This window comes from Neovison vison, chromosome 1 (genome assembly GCF_020171115.1).
Source record: "Neovison vison isolate M4711 chromosome 1, ASM_NN_V1, whole genome shotgun sequence".
In the NCBI taxonomy this organism is placed as follows: domain Eukaryota; kingdom Metazoa; phylum Chordata; class Mammalia; order Carnivora; family Mustelidae; genus Neogale; species Neogale vison.
Genome location: NC_058091.1, coordinates 69,087,769 through 69,102,452, shown reverse-complemented (window position 1 = coordinate 69,102,452; position 14,684 = coordinate 69,087,769). Strand labels below are relative to the sequence as shown.

Genomic DNA, 14,684 nt, shown 5'->3' with positions numbered 1-14,684 from the left:
CCCCACAGAAGCATATAGGAAGGTTATCTCCAGTCATAGAAGTTGCAGATGCTGGGAAAGCACATGGAACTAAAATGAGCAGGACTTGGGTTTAAACTGCTTGGACTGTTTTCACTCACTTTCGGGGTAATCAAGATCTGGGTAGTGCCTTGAGACATACTACATTCTAAGTAAATATTTTTTAGATAAAACAAATAAATTGCTTTACCAGCATTGGTGTGTGTATGTGAATTTGTGGGCCTTATGTCTGTGAACAATTAGATTCCTCAGTCCAGCTAACCTTGTTTATTTCCGTAGCATAAATCTAACCTGCTTTTTCTCTCTGTACCAGACAATAGGAAGTTCCTACCTGAATTCCTTATAGTCTTAATAAGTTAGCCTAATGAGTTTATAATACTTTGCTGAGAGAATACCTTCACCCTTTCCTAGTTCCGTCTAGCCAAGGGGACTTTGAGAAGATGAGCTCTTTCTTTCCAGCCCAGCTCTTTCTCCTTCACAGAACCCCAGTTTCATCTGTCATTTCTATAATCCTAGCATTTAATGTTCTACAAATAGCAAATAGCATAGATTCCTGCCTTGTCCATGACATTTCACATGTCTCTGCTTTTGACTATGCCCTTTACTTACCCAGAAATGCCCTCGCCCCTGTCACCATCTGTATAACAAAAATTCAAATGTGATTTCTTCCAGGAGGACATCCCTGAAATCTCCAGTTGGGTTAATGGCCTTTCCCCTGAGTTCCCTTCTGCTGTCATGATCAACCAGTACGTGGTGTAGGAGGACCTCCATATGTGTGAGTAAATGCGTGATATTCCCAACCTCTGTTGATTCTCTTGAGTGTGTCTCTGTTTCTCTAGACTATGAGCATCTTGAGATCAGGGACTCTTGTTTCATTCATACCCTTCATATCTGTATTCCTGGAGTCCAGCCAAAAGCCTGGATGGAATATGGAGGGTGCTCAGTAATTGTTCTATTAGAAAACTGATGGGAAACATGTTAATACCTTGAGAACAATTAGAAGTGGGCCTCTTCCAGAAGGCAACAGAATTTCTTTGGAATATTTCCCCATGTCCGCATTCTTTAAGATGCTGAAGCTAAAAGCCCAGAGACTCATGTGTCGCCATGTATCACTACTTGTGTCCTCCTCCTGCCTCAAGCTCTTCAGCTGGCGAAAGGGAAAAATGCTGGTGATTTACAAAGAATTTTTGCCAATAGATACAGCTTCTTAGAACTTCAGGATACTAACTGACATGATGTGTTAAAACATGAGTGTAAAGAAGTTTTCATGAACAATAAATCATAGAAGGAAATTTTGCTAATCTCAAAAATTCATGAGGGAGCATTAGAACAGAAATAGAAGATAAACGAAAGCTACTGATCAGTGAATCATTTGGACAGAATCATAAGGGTCCACCCGCTGACTATGTTTTCTTTTCACATCTCACTGTTTTTGATGCAGACAAGTGAGTTAAATCAGGGATGAGGAAAACATATGTGGGCTAACTGGCTAAATGCTACCTGATTGCTTTGATGCAGAGGCCTCATTCATTTAGGACTTATTTTCATAAAATAAGCTTTGTGAACTTTGTAATTGGCAAAGAATGCTTGAGTTGAGTGTAAAAGATAACATTCTTGGAAAACTGTTTGAGATATTTTATTTCTCTGTTTTAGAAATTAATATGAATAAAAATGAGAATGCTTTATCTAGGAGAACATAATACCTCTGAAAGAATATATATTTAAATGATCTGGAAATTAGTTTCTTTGTTCTTAATCGTTCTGCAAAACAGTAAGAATATTTTTCCTTTGGGTTCTAAAGTGTAATATTCTACTTACTGTCAGATACCCAAGATAGCATCGGAACCTGAGACCCATAGAAAATAAGCAACAGAGGGGAGTGTTAAAACCAAAAGCAAAAATAGTCAAAAACAAAACAAAACGCAAGTACTTTGAAAGAATATGCCCTATGGGAAAACTGAGAGCCAAATGAAAATTAGCTGCTAAGATCACCCGTACAGTGCAGTGTGTGCGTAATGGGAGCTGACCAAATAAATGATCTCATCAGATTTTTGACATCTTGGTTTTCTGAGGTATTATAATGGCTTGCCTACCATTAGAAGAAAACAATCTTACTTTTCACTTACTTGCATGGGAAGCTCCATTATTCAGACGTGGGGAATATCTTTGCAAGAAGCTTGAAAGTAGATACATCAGAATATCCAGGACTGCTGAATATGCTTAGAAAGGAAGAGTTGTGTTTCAGTCAATACATGTTTTAGCAAGTCTGTCAGTTCCTACAGTTACAACACAGATCCCAGGTTTTGACTTGTGCTCCAGTAAATTCACACTCACATCATACTGTTAATAGGCATGAGCTGAAAAACAAGACAATCAAACAGACTATAAGTTGGCCTCATCTTCAATAAACATGAACTATTTTTTTATATTTATTGAGGATATACTCAAGCCTTGTGCCTAGTGTTTAAATATATGGAATTGAGTGGCAGTAATAATAACTAGCCATCTGGCTTAAAAGATTGCTATAGTCTCTGAAATTCTTTCCAGGCAATATTGTTTAGGTACACCATTTAAATAGAATAAAATGAGATTACTTTCACTCATTTTGACAACTGTTATAAATGGCACACTTAAAAATGTATTCCAGGAGGTCATAACCTGATGACAAAGAACACCATACAGTATCACTGAGTTTAGAGAGTATATTTTACATCTCTGTGTTCTGAAATAGTACCCCTTGTGTTGTTGCCTCCCTCCATATGCCCTTTTTCCATTTTCCCACTCCACTTTGGTCCTGAAGCTTTGAAAAAGAAACATTCTTACATTGCTTCACATAAATCTTCTACGCTCCCACCTTCTGGGAAGTGCTGGCAAAGTCAAACTCTCACACTCTATTATCTCCCCAGGTAAACATGGCTGAGAACTCTGGCACACCCTTTGACTTTCCTAAAAGCCATGGAAGGCTTTTTTATATACCTGTGGTCACTGTGCTGACCACAACACAGTGGAGATAGTGCCATACTGATGCTCTTTGTCACATGAGGGGGAAAAGGGGGTTATACCAGTAGGATGAGAGGATCGAGCATTTTCCACTGATTTTGCCTAATTATGGGAACGGTCCTTGAGTTTTCAACAGTATTCCTGCAGCTCCTTCCTTCATTTTGTTCACATTGGTTCATATTATTCAAACTGAGCCATTCTGCCTGTTGCCAGCCATTCTGGTTAGCCTTCATGAGTTCACCGCCTAAAGGTAATGGTTCTTAAATTCAGGGCCTCAATATCCCTTTATAATCTCAAAAGTTATTGAGAATCCCAAAGTGATTTTGTTTATGTGGGTTATAGCTATTGCTATTATATCTATTGCTATTCTAGATGGGAAAACTAAGAAAAGAAAAAATGTTTATTGATTGACTCATTTAAAATAAAAATCATAAATCTACTACTACATGCATATAACCTGTCTTTATGAAAATTAACTATATTTTCCAAACAAAAAATTTCTGCAAATCTCTTTGGTGTCTAGATCAAAGAGAGAGGCTACTCATCTGTGTCTGATTCAATCTGTTGTTATATGTTGCTTGGAATTAAAGTAAATGCAGAAAATCTGCCCTCACACAAATATGTAGGTGGAAAAAAGAAGGGGTATTTTATCTTATTTATCTATTTTTAAAAGACTTTATTTATTTAAGAGAGAGAGAGAGTGCTTATGGGGGGAGGAGCAGAGGGAGAAGGACAAGCAGACTACATGCTGAGACCAGATCCCCATGTGAGGCTTGATCGCAGGACCCTGAGATCATGACCTGAGCCCAAACCAAGAGTCAGATGCTTAACCGACTGAACCACTTGGGTACCCCAAGAGAGGGGTAGTTTAATAGTGCTTTTACATACTCATGGATATTCTTCTCTGATACTGTATCAAAAATCAAGAAATGGTAATTTCTTTAGAGTAACAGGGTGAGATCTTAAACCCCATGGATGAACTTTCTTAATTTACTCTTACTTTAAAATCTGTCCTGTATTTTGACTATGCCTTTTTTTTGCAGAATCACACATCATTTGGAACATATTAGTTAATGTAGTTATATAAATCTTACAAATATTGTAAGATTTTATTATTTTATTTATAAATATAAATATATTAAAATTATCTATAAATGTTATTTAAATATGATATTTTAAAATACTAAATATTATGTTAAAATATATATTACATCTATATCTTGCCTTTGTTACTATCACCACCCATCTCATCAGAAGTCTTAATGGGTTAAGTGTCAAACTCAAAATGACCAAAATTCTAATCTTCACTTTCACTCTGATTTTATCATTGGTATCAGAAACTGTCAGTTGTCTTTCCTGGAGTAGTAGAATCACTTCAATTCATTTTTGAGAAAATGTGTGATAAATGTCCCAGTGTTCTGAATAATATAGCTTGTGTGTCAGTCATTTCTTTAACCCACTGAGCCACCCAGGCGCCCCTGATTTCTTTTTTTTTTTTTTTCTCCCCTGATTTCTTAAATGAAAATCATGTTCCCTGACTCTGACTCAAAAAAGATCACAAACATTTTTCCTGAAGACAGCCAGCATATTTTAGCAAGAAGTACTTTATGCATATTTCTCATTTCATCATACTTAATAGTAAAAAGATATGTATTTAGGGTTTAGATTTAATAACATTAATTCTTTTTATTGTTTCATCAAAAACATTAAGAAAAACTTGATTTTTTTTTAAGATTTTATTTATTTGACAGAGATCACAAGTTAGCAGAGGCAGGCAGAGAGAGAGAGGAGAAAGCAGGCTCCCCGCCGAACAGAGAGCCCAATGTGGGGCTCAGTCCCAGGACCCCAAGATCATGACCTGAGCCGAAGGCAGAGACTTTAACCTACTGAGCCATCCAGGCATCCCTTGACTTTTTTTAAATGGCAAGGGCACAACCGTGAGGATAGAATCACTACTAGCATAGTCTGAGTCCTCTGCCTTTGAGTCTTGCTCAAGCACCAGAACTCTTAACCTGCTCATTTTTACACTCTGAGTATGTTCACATAATGTAAGCAGCAAATAATATGGATATTATGATGAGAATAATTTTTAGATTGTAGACCCCTGAACGGGTGTCCAGAAGCCTAGAGGTCTGGAAACCATATTTTTTTTTTTAAAGATTGTATTTATTCATCTGAGAGATCACAGGTAGGCAGAGAGGCAGGCAGAGAGAGAGGAGGAAGCAGGCTCCCTGCTGAGCAAAGATCCCAATGTGGGGCTCAATCCCAGGACCCTGAGATCATGACCTGAGCTGAAGGCAGAGGCTTTAACCCACTGAGCCACCCAGGTGCCCCGGAAACCACATTTTTTTTTCCAATTTATTTATTTTCAGAAAAACATTATTCATTATTTTTTCACCACACCCAGTGCTCCATGCAAGCTGTGCCCTCTATAATACCCACCACCTGGTACCCCAACCTCCCACCCCCCGCCACTTCAAACCCCTCAGACTGTTTTTCAGAGTCCATAGTCTCTCATGGTTCACCTCCCCTTCCAATTTACCCAAATTCCCTACTACTCTCTAACGCCCCTTGTCCTCCATGCTATTTGTTATGCTCCACAAATAAGTGAAACCATATGATAATTGACTCTCTCTGCTTGACTTATTTCACTCAGCATAATCTCTTCCAGTCCTGTCCATGTTGCTACAAAAGTTGGGTATTCATCCTTTCTGATGGAGGCATAATACTCCATGAGGACTGATGCCTAAAAGTATCTTTTTTCTTTTTTTAAGATTTCTTTATTTATTTGAAAGAGAAAGATTGTGCACAGGGGTAGAGGGAGAGGGAGAGAGAATTTCAAGCAGGCTCCCTATTGAGCATAGAGCCTGACCTGGGGCTTGATCTCACTCCCCCCAGATAAGGACCTGTGCTGAAACCAAGAGTCAGCAGCTTAACCACTTGCTGCATCCAGGCGCCCCCCCCCCCATTTTTAAAAAATTTCTTTTCAGTGTAACAGAATTCATTTTTATGCACCACACCCAGTGCTCTATGCAATATGTGCCCTCCATAATACCCACCACCTGGCTCCCCCAACCTCTCACCCCCCCCACCCCTTCTAAACCCTCAGGTTGTTTTTCAGAGTCCATAGTCTCTCATGATTCACCTCCCCTTCCAATTTACCCAAATTCCCTACTCTTCTCTAACGCCCCTTGTCCTCCATGCTACCTCAACTCCCTTCTCCTCTTATCTCCCTATGTCCTCCATGTTGTTATGCTCCACGAATAAGTGAAACCATATGATAACTGACTCTCTCTGCTTGACTTATTTCACTCAGCATAATCTCTTCCAGTCCCGTCCATGTTGATACAAAAGTTGGGTATTCATTCTTTCTGATGCAGGCATAATACTTTTTAGAGTATATGGACCATTATCTTCCTTATCCATTCGTCCGTTAAAGGGCATCTTGGTTCTTTCCACAGTTTGGCAACCATGGCCATTGCTGTTATAAACATTGGGGTACAGATGGCCCTTCTTTTCACTACATCTGTATCTTTGGGGTTAATACCCAGTAGTGCAATTGCAGGATCATAGGGAAGCTCTATTTTTAATTTCTTGAGGAATTGCCACACTGTTCTCCAAAGTGGCTGCACCAACTTGCATTCTCACCAACAGTGTAAGAGCACTTCTTCACATCCTCTCCAACACACGTTGTTTCCTGTCTTGCTAATTTTGGCCACTCTAACTGGAGTAAGGTGGTATCTCAATGTGGTTTTAATTTGAATCTCCCTGATGGCTAGTGATGATGAACATTTTTTCACGTGTCTGATAGCCATTTGTATGTCTTCATTGGAGAAATGTCTGTTCATATCTTCTGCCCATTTTTTGACATGATTATCTGTTTTGTGTGTGTTGAGTTTGAGAAGTTCTTTATAGATCTTGGATATCAACCTTTTGTCTGTACTGTCATTTGCAAATATCTTCTCCCTTTCCATGGGTTGCCTCTTTGTTTTTTTGACTGTTTCCTTTGCTGTGCAGAAGCTTTTGTTCTTGATGAAGTCCCAAAAGTTCATTTTCACTTTTGTTTCCTTTGCCTTTGGGAACATATCTTGAAAGAAGTTGCTGTGGCTGATATCGAAGAGGTTACTGCCTATGTTCTCCTCTAGGATTCTGATGGATTCCTGTCTCATGTTGAGGTCTTTTATCCATTTTGAGTTTATCTTTGTGTACAGTGTAAGAGAATGGTTGAGTTTCATTCTTCTATGTATAGCTGTCCAATTTTCCCAGCACCATTTACTGAAGAGACTTTCTTTTCCTTTAGTGTGACTGTGTCTTTGACTTCCTCTTTCACTTGCTTTTGAGTAACATAGCAGCTCTTCAAAGGAAGTTTCTCTCATCCTTGCTGCCAGCCATTTTTCTAAATGCCAAGACACGGTTGGTTACTGTTGTCGTGTTACTTGATATTGGTACAGCCCATTTGCATGGTTGATGAAAACCTTCAAAAAACCATGGAAGTAATGTTATGTTTAAGGTTCTGTTAAGTAAGGTTCTTTAATAATTTCATGGGAAGATATATTTGAAGTATTAACCCCAGGCAAGGCCTGACCCATTATGACAATAAAGTGTCTTCTATGCAGTGGCTTTCAAGAAACATTTATTGGACTAAAGAGTGGATTTGTTACTCCATTAGTCTCTTTTCTGCCTGCTTCTATCTAGCTGCAATACTGAAATCTACTATATTTAGACCAGGTGATGAGGCTGCTCTTTCATTCACTCTGTATACAGTATGTCTGAAGAGAGCTGTTTGCTCAGTATTCACAACTTAGTTTTGCATTAGTTTTTAAGTTGTAGTTCTATCCTATTCTCTATGTCCTACCTACACTCTGGGTATAGCCCTACTGTAAATCTCAGCCTGCTTTGCTATGACCTTGAGGCCTCTACCACCTTTCTAATACCCACTGCCATTAGTCCTCCGGATCTCTCAGACGTCTAGGCCGAAAATACTGTCTTCACCTGTTCCTATGTACTGTCTGTGACATCTCTACTAGGAGGTCAGCATTTCTGAGTATTGATATCTGCCTGAATGCAGCTTGTTTGGACACAAACTTGTTCTGGCCTCCCCACCTATTCTGGGGATGGCTATAATAGATATATTGGTTTATGTGAGCCTAATCCCACTACTTTCCCATTTATTTACTTCCCCACTGGTCTCTTCATATTAGTTAGGGACCTACAAGTCATCGCTTTATTTTATCTTCACAATCATCATCTCCATCATCATCATTTATGTCAATGTTACAAGTAGTTCTAAGAAAAGCCATCAGTGAATCTGAGCTAATTTTTCTCCTGAACCCCTAAATGACCTGATGAATCTGCAAATTCAAATAAACTCCTCAGTATTGCTTCTCAGTAGGCATTAATCCATTTTCTGTACTCTCCTTTCTGTTACATATCACAGATGTTTGGAAAGATCATCATGACTTGATTATAAAGAAGGGCAATACTAGTCAGTGAGACCAGTTATTTGGCTCTTCAAGGTTCTAGGTTAGAGATCCTAGTGGCTAAGACTAGGGAAAGCAGTGGTGATGTACATAGATGGAAAACCTAAGAAAATACATGAAGTGAAATTAGTAAGTCTTAACTAATGTGTGGGTTAAAAGAGAGATGACCTTTTTCTCTCTGGTTTGAACTCTTAGTGGATTAATTCAGTGGTTCCACTGAGAATAGAACTACAGAGAATTAAGCTGTTGGGGGAAGATCATGGGATCAGGGTCAAGGTATCTGTGGGATATCCAAGAGCAGTAAGATAATTGTTAACATATACATTGTGCTCTAGATATTGGATTTGACCAGAAATATATTGAACTCATCAGCATATAGATTATAACCGAAACATGTAGAAGGAGGACATTGTTGAGAGAGATAATTTGCATGGGAGCCTAGAACTGAGCATGGATGTATATGAAATTTAATGGACATTCAGAAACATAAGGGCCACAAAGACACAGAGTTAGCATGGCCAACTCTCTTTCAATAAATGTTATTGGTAAATCACTAAGCATTCATTCAATCTTTATCAAACCTTGTAAAAGACCCTCAAGGAGGAAAAAAAAAATCCCTAAAAATTAAAATGAGGTAGAGCAGAATTTATAGGATTTTTGCGACCCACACCGTTGCTTATTCTGAAGCCATTTCAGTATTTCTCGGCTTTTATCAGAAAAAGAACATCTTATTTAGAATTGACATTAAACAGGGTAAGGATAAAGAGAAGGCTATTAAAGCTAACAGTACAAATGGTCCAAAAAAGGGAATAATAATGAGCCTGAAGAGTTGGCAAGTTATTTTACACTCCTTGGAAAGAGATAGTTAAGTTAAGACTGGTTAATGAGTTGTCAAGGAGAGCTGGCTGCCTCTGGCACAGTCTGGGATCCCTTGTCCCCGTAGAAGGGGGTAGGATGGGCACTGTCGTTTAGGGAGGTAGAACCTGAGCAGACTGGGAGCCCTTTGCCATAGTAAGTGCAACATCTTAGTAGGGATTACTTTAGTCATTAGCCTCAACAGTTCTTGACTCCTTCTCAGTACCAGGACTATTAAGGGAGAGACTTTGTGTTTGCTAACTTCCATCTGCCACTTCCTAAACTCAAATGGACCTAGTTATATTACCCGTTTTTACAGACAAATCATTAGACCACACCAGTGAAAGCAAAAATAAAATCTCACAGTATTTATAATAAGGATAACATAATGGAATTGGCTTGGCTGGTATGATGATATCATAATAATGATAGTTCTCATTTGAGTGTTTCTAGATGCCAAGTCCCGGGGTAAGTACTTTATGTGCATTCTCTCATTAAATCCTTACAGTCCTACACATAATCTTCACTTCTGAAGAAAAACAGCCCCCAAACTTACATATTCAAATATATTCATTTTTAATGTTGATTGTTCTTACATGTGTAGGTCAAGGTAATTAATACTGGATTTGTTTAGGCTTTAATTTGTTTGGCTGCCTCTATCTGCAATTACCAGCTTGCATGTCAAAGCCTAAAACTTTTTATTTTTTTAAAAAGATTTTATTTATTTATTTGAGACAGCATGAGAGCAAGCAAGCATGAGCAGGGGGAGTGGGAGAGGGAAAAGCAGGCTCCTCACTGAGCAGGAAGCCAGACGCAGGGCTTGATCATGAGGTGAGCTGAAGGTAGCTGCTTAACCAACTGAGCCACCCAGGCGCCCCCCCAAAGCCTAAAACTTTAGTTTGTGGTTGACAGTCAGAGATAACTTTCCTTTTAGTTTAGTTTAGGAACACTGTACCCCCCTAAACCTTGTTTGAATCCAACCCCAAAATTCATTTCTTTAAAAGCTTTGCACTGTGGTGTTCAAGTATTTTGGGTCTGGCTGTTTTGAAGACATTTGTGATTCTATAAAGAAAAATCGCTAAGGAATCACCAAGTCAGCATTCTTATAATGGCAATTTCTGGTTACATTTCCTTAGTATGCAGAGGATTAGTTCCTGGGAGAAAAAAAAAAATGCTACTCTTTTGCTTTATTCCATAAACTTGTCAAACTCAGAGAAGTACACTTACAAATGGCAAGTACTATTGATAAACTATGTGGGTTTCTATTTACAGCTTTTTATTTTAAAGAGCTATAATCTTTATGGTTTTGTTTTGGATTCCTTTATATATTGCTTTGAAAATTAAAAAAAAAAAAAAAAAGCTAAACAATGGTGTTGCATAACCAAAGTTAACAAGAGTGAACATGACTTGGCTGTGTTAAATCTTTGAAAACCATCTCTGTTTTCACAAGTTTCTCCATTTTTCATCCAGTGTGTGCTCCTTTTCCCATAGGCTAATCCTCCTGATTTATTTGTGATCCTACCCAGCCCAGCCTTCGTCAGATGTCTGAAAGGAAGGGGCAGGATACATTTGTTATCCTCTGTAAGGATAGCAGTATAGTCTCCCTAAGACCAGAATTGATAGATAACTCTAATAAACAGAATGACTTTTGAGGGCGCCTGGGTGGCTCAGTGGGTTAAGCCTCTGCCTTTGTCTCAGGTCATGATCTCAGGGTCCTGGGATTGAGCCCTGCATCGGGCTCTCTGCTCAGCAGGGAGCCTGCTTCCTCCTCTCTCTCTGCCTTCCTCTTTGCCTACTTGTGATCTCTCTCTGTCAAATAAATAAAATCTTTAAAAAAAAATGACTTTTGAGGGTCCAGTTTCTTTTTGATCTCCTTGTCTCTAACTATGGCATGTGAGGCTTTTTTCACTCTTTATCCCACAACATGTGTCTGTTGCTGAATACTGGGCATGCAGAAGACAAAACTTTATAGAACTAGGCAGAAAATTACCAGATGATCAAAAAGTTCTAAACTGACAAATTACTAGGGCTCACATGTAATTTGTGATTGGGGTGAAGGATGGTCCATCTCGGAAGCTAGTGTAGCAAGTTGATGTAATTAGACCATCAAGAGTCATGTGCCACCTGTCCACCAAGCATCAATTCTAAAGGCTGAATATTATGCTGTAAGCACTAGAAAATGGCAAGTCCTCACATATTTGTATTTCTCTCGGCCGCCCTATCTGATTCTTCCTCTCCCATCTGTGCATAAATGGGAAAAAAACAAAGATGACAAGCTGAACTGAGTTCCATGGTTAATTCTGAGCTTCCGGAGAAGACCTAAGCAAGGCACAAGTGGAGGCAGTTTTGTGTGTCCTGAAATCTACATGCCACACCTCCCCAACATCTCTAATCCTCGCCCATGCTGGGAGCCACGTGCAGGGTCATCCAGCTGGTGAGGATAAACAACCATTCAGGGCTTTTGGCTTTCTGACTGTGTGAGTCACGGAAGGGTGCTTGCTGGAGTGTAAAGAAAGATAAACACATGGCAGCTCTCTGAAGCCTGTTTCTGGAAACCCAGCAGGAGGAAACAGATAGCCATTGTTCAGAGCCTGTAAAGTGTTATAAGACTGCAGTTGGAAATGCATACTTAGGGAAGACCAGACTTTTGATGGATCAGAAATTGAAATGCTTGTAATTAAACTGGAATTAAACCAGTGGTGACGGGGGGTTTTTTGGGTGAAAGGATATAGAGGCAAGGAGAGCAAGAAAACAGGACTCAAGATCAAGGAGTTGTCAGGTTCGATTGAATCAGGAATTTTCATAAGAAAACCAAACAAAATACTAGAGAAAATCTGATTTCTCCTGGAATAGATTTGACTGTGTTCATGAGGAAAAAAAAGGATTGCTGAAGTCGTTTTTCTAGAAGTGAATCTACAACTGTATTCCTACGTGGCAATGGCCACATTAGCAATCTATATATACAATCACCAAATTCTGGTCGTCAAGAAACCCCGTCATAACAGCTTTCTGCAGAAGATCGTTCGTGCCTTAAGCTATGCTTAAGATTCTGCACATCTGTGAAAGAGCTCAGGAAATAACCTAAATCCAGCACTGCATTCACATGTGAGTAAAAGGTATGCTGCACTTGAGGCCCTGCATATCACAAACCCAGGATAAAGGAATTTTGTAAGGAAACACAGGTGCCCTTACTATGGACCCAGCACTCAGCCCTGACACAGGACAACCTGGAACCCTAGACATTCCCGCTGGGACTAACCGTGTTCTGGCTCTAGGGAAATGTCCATGCCTATCTTGTGCCCTATGTCCTAGAAAAAAAAAAAAAAAAAGTGGTATCTCCGTCTCTGTTGCTGTTGGAGAAAGAAGCCACTTTGGAGTGAAGGCAGGCTTTGAATAGCAGAAACCCTCGAGTATGAGAAAATATAGTGAGTGATTTATCAAGTCCCTCCTTGGAGATAATAGAAGCGCATATTCATTCTTTCCTAATGAAGTGTGCTTTCCCCGTAGTGCTGAGCAGCCATTGTTCTGGCTCTTCTTTGGGTCCTGATTCATGGTTCCAGAGATTACTCCCAGACTAGACGAGTGTGCTATTCATAGCACTTGTATCTGGTGGCTGTGGAATATTTTGCATAGTACTTTGAATTTTTTAGTGTATAGAGTATTTACTATATTACTATTAAATTTCTATATGCATTACATTCGTCATCCGAGTATCATTGGACCACCCACGGAACACAGAGATGTGCACAATAAAAATTAATGTGCTTGTCTTTGATAATTTGCTGACTTCCAGTCATATAAAAGCCATAGATTTGGACATACTTCCAATTTTGTCATTATGACAGTGATGTATGTCAAGGTCAGAGAATAAAACATTTTTTACAGTGTGTTAGCTTGATTTATAACTTAAATATTGAGACAATACAGTATGCTGGCCTCTGATTTTACTCTTTTTCGTTTTATAAGTGTTGAATAGTTTATGAATTGGTAAAGTAGGATTTTTTAATATGCAGAAAACATGAAAGAAGCATGGAAGGCTTCACAAATTTTTGTGTCATCCTTGCACAGGGAATGTGCTACTCTTTGTATTGTTCTGATTTTGGTATATTGCTGTCAAAGAGAGACCCACAGTTTTACTCGTTTTTGTTTTTTTTTTAAAGATTTTATTTATTTATTTGTTTGAAGGAGAGAGCAAGAGAGAACACAAGCAGGGGGACTGGCAAGCAGAGGCAGAGGGAGAAGCGGCTTCCCACCAAGCAAGGAACCCAATACAGGACTTGATCCCAGGACCCTGAGATCATGACCTAAGTCAAAGACAGATTCTTAAGGAACTGAGCCACCCAGGTGTCCCTCCAGTTATACTCTTGAGTCCTGCAACCTTTACTCCTGGGCCTGTCTGCTCACATTTGACCCAGCACTATCCAAGTGACAAGAGTTAGGTGACCTGGCTTATTAATAGTGACCTTTCAACAAGGAGAAGAAATTATGTCATCTTAGCCTGAAAATATCTAACTATTCACTCAGAAAATACTGTTACATGCCTTTGGTTCTGGTAATGTAGTTTCTTTTCTAAAGAGGAATTTCTTTTCCTGAAACAAGTTAGTCATTTTTATGTTCTGCCCTTTTACGTTTTGTCACTGAAGTTTCCATTTCATGAGTTGCAGTACAGAACACGGGCAGAATAAATTCTGGTCTTATACAGAGAAAGACTTAGGGAAACCTCACTTTTCGAAGGTCACTGCTGGTTGTCCATGACACTGTTAATAACTTCACCCCTCATTTAGTATTGCCTATGCGTTGTGTGGGAGGATGAGAAAATGGGATGTCACATTAGTCTGTTTGCCGGTATACACACAGCATCCACAAACATATATAATATTTATGTTTGTAATGAATTTACCTCTGTAAATAAACTGTACTAGAGAGAAGAGATGTAACAAAATATGTTAAAACTACTTTGGGAGCTGATACAGAGCCCAGGAAAATTTTTCTATAATAGTATAAGTAAAAGTCATCTATTAGGGTAAATTGCCCAGAGCAGAGAGAAGATAATGGTTTGTCTTGAGAACAAATGACAAAGATAGGACGAATTCCTGAAGGAAAGCCCTACAGCTAAGATAGATAGTCTATGCCTCCTGCTATTCTTTTTTATTTTATTTTATTTTATTAATTTTTTAAAAGATTTCATTTATTTGACAGACAGAGATCACAAGTAGTCTGAGAGACAGGCAGAGAGAGAGGAGGAAGCAGGCTCCCTGCTCAGCAGAGACCCCCCCCCCATGTGGGCTCCATCCCAGGACCGTGGGATCATGACCGGAGCCGAAGGCAGAG

At 39.1% G+C, this 14,684-nt stretch overlaps 1 pseudogene; it reads right to left on the bottom strand.

Moving 5' to 3' along the window:
- Window positions 1–13,376: 13,376 nt before the first annotated feature.
- On the bottom strand, window positions 13,377–13,476 carry LOC122898251 (annotated as a pseudogene).
- Window positions 13,477–14,684: the final 1,208 nt, after the last annotated feature.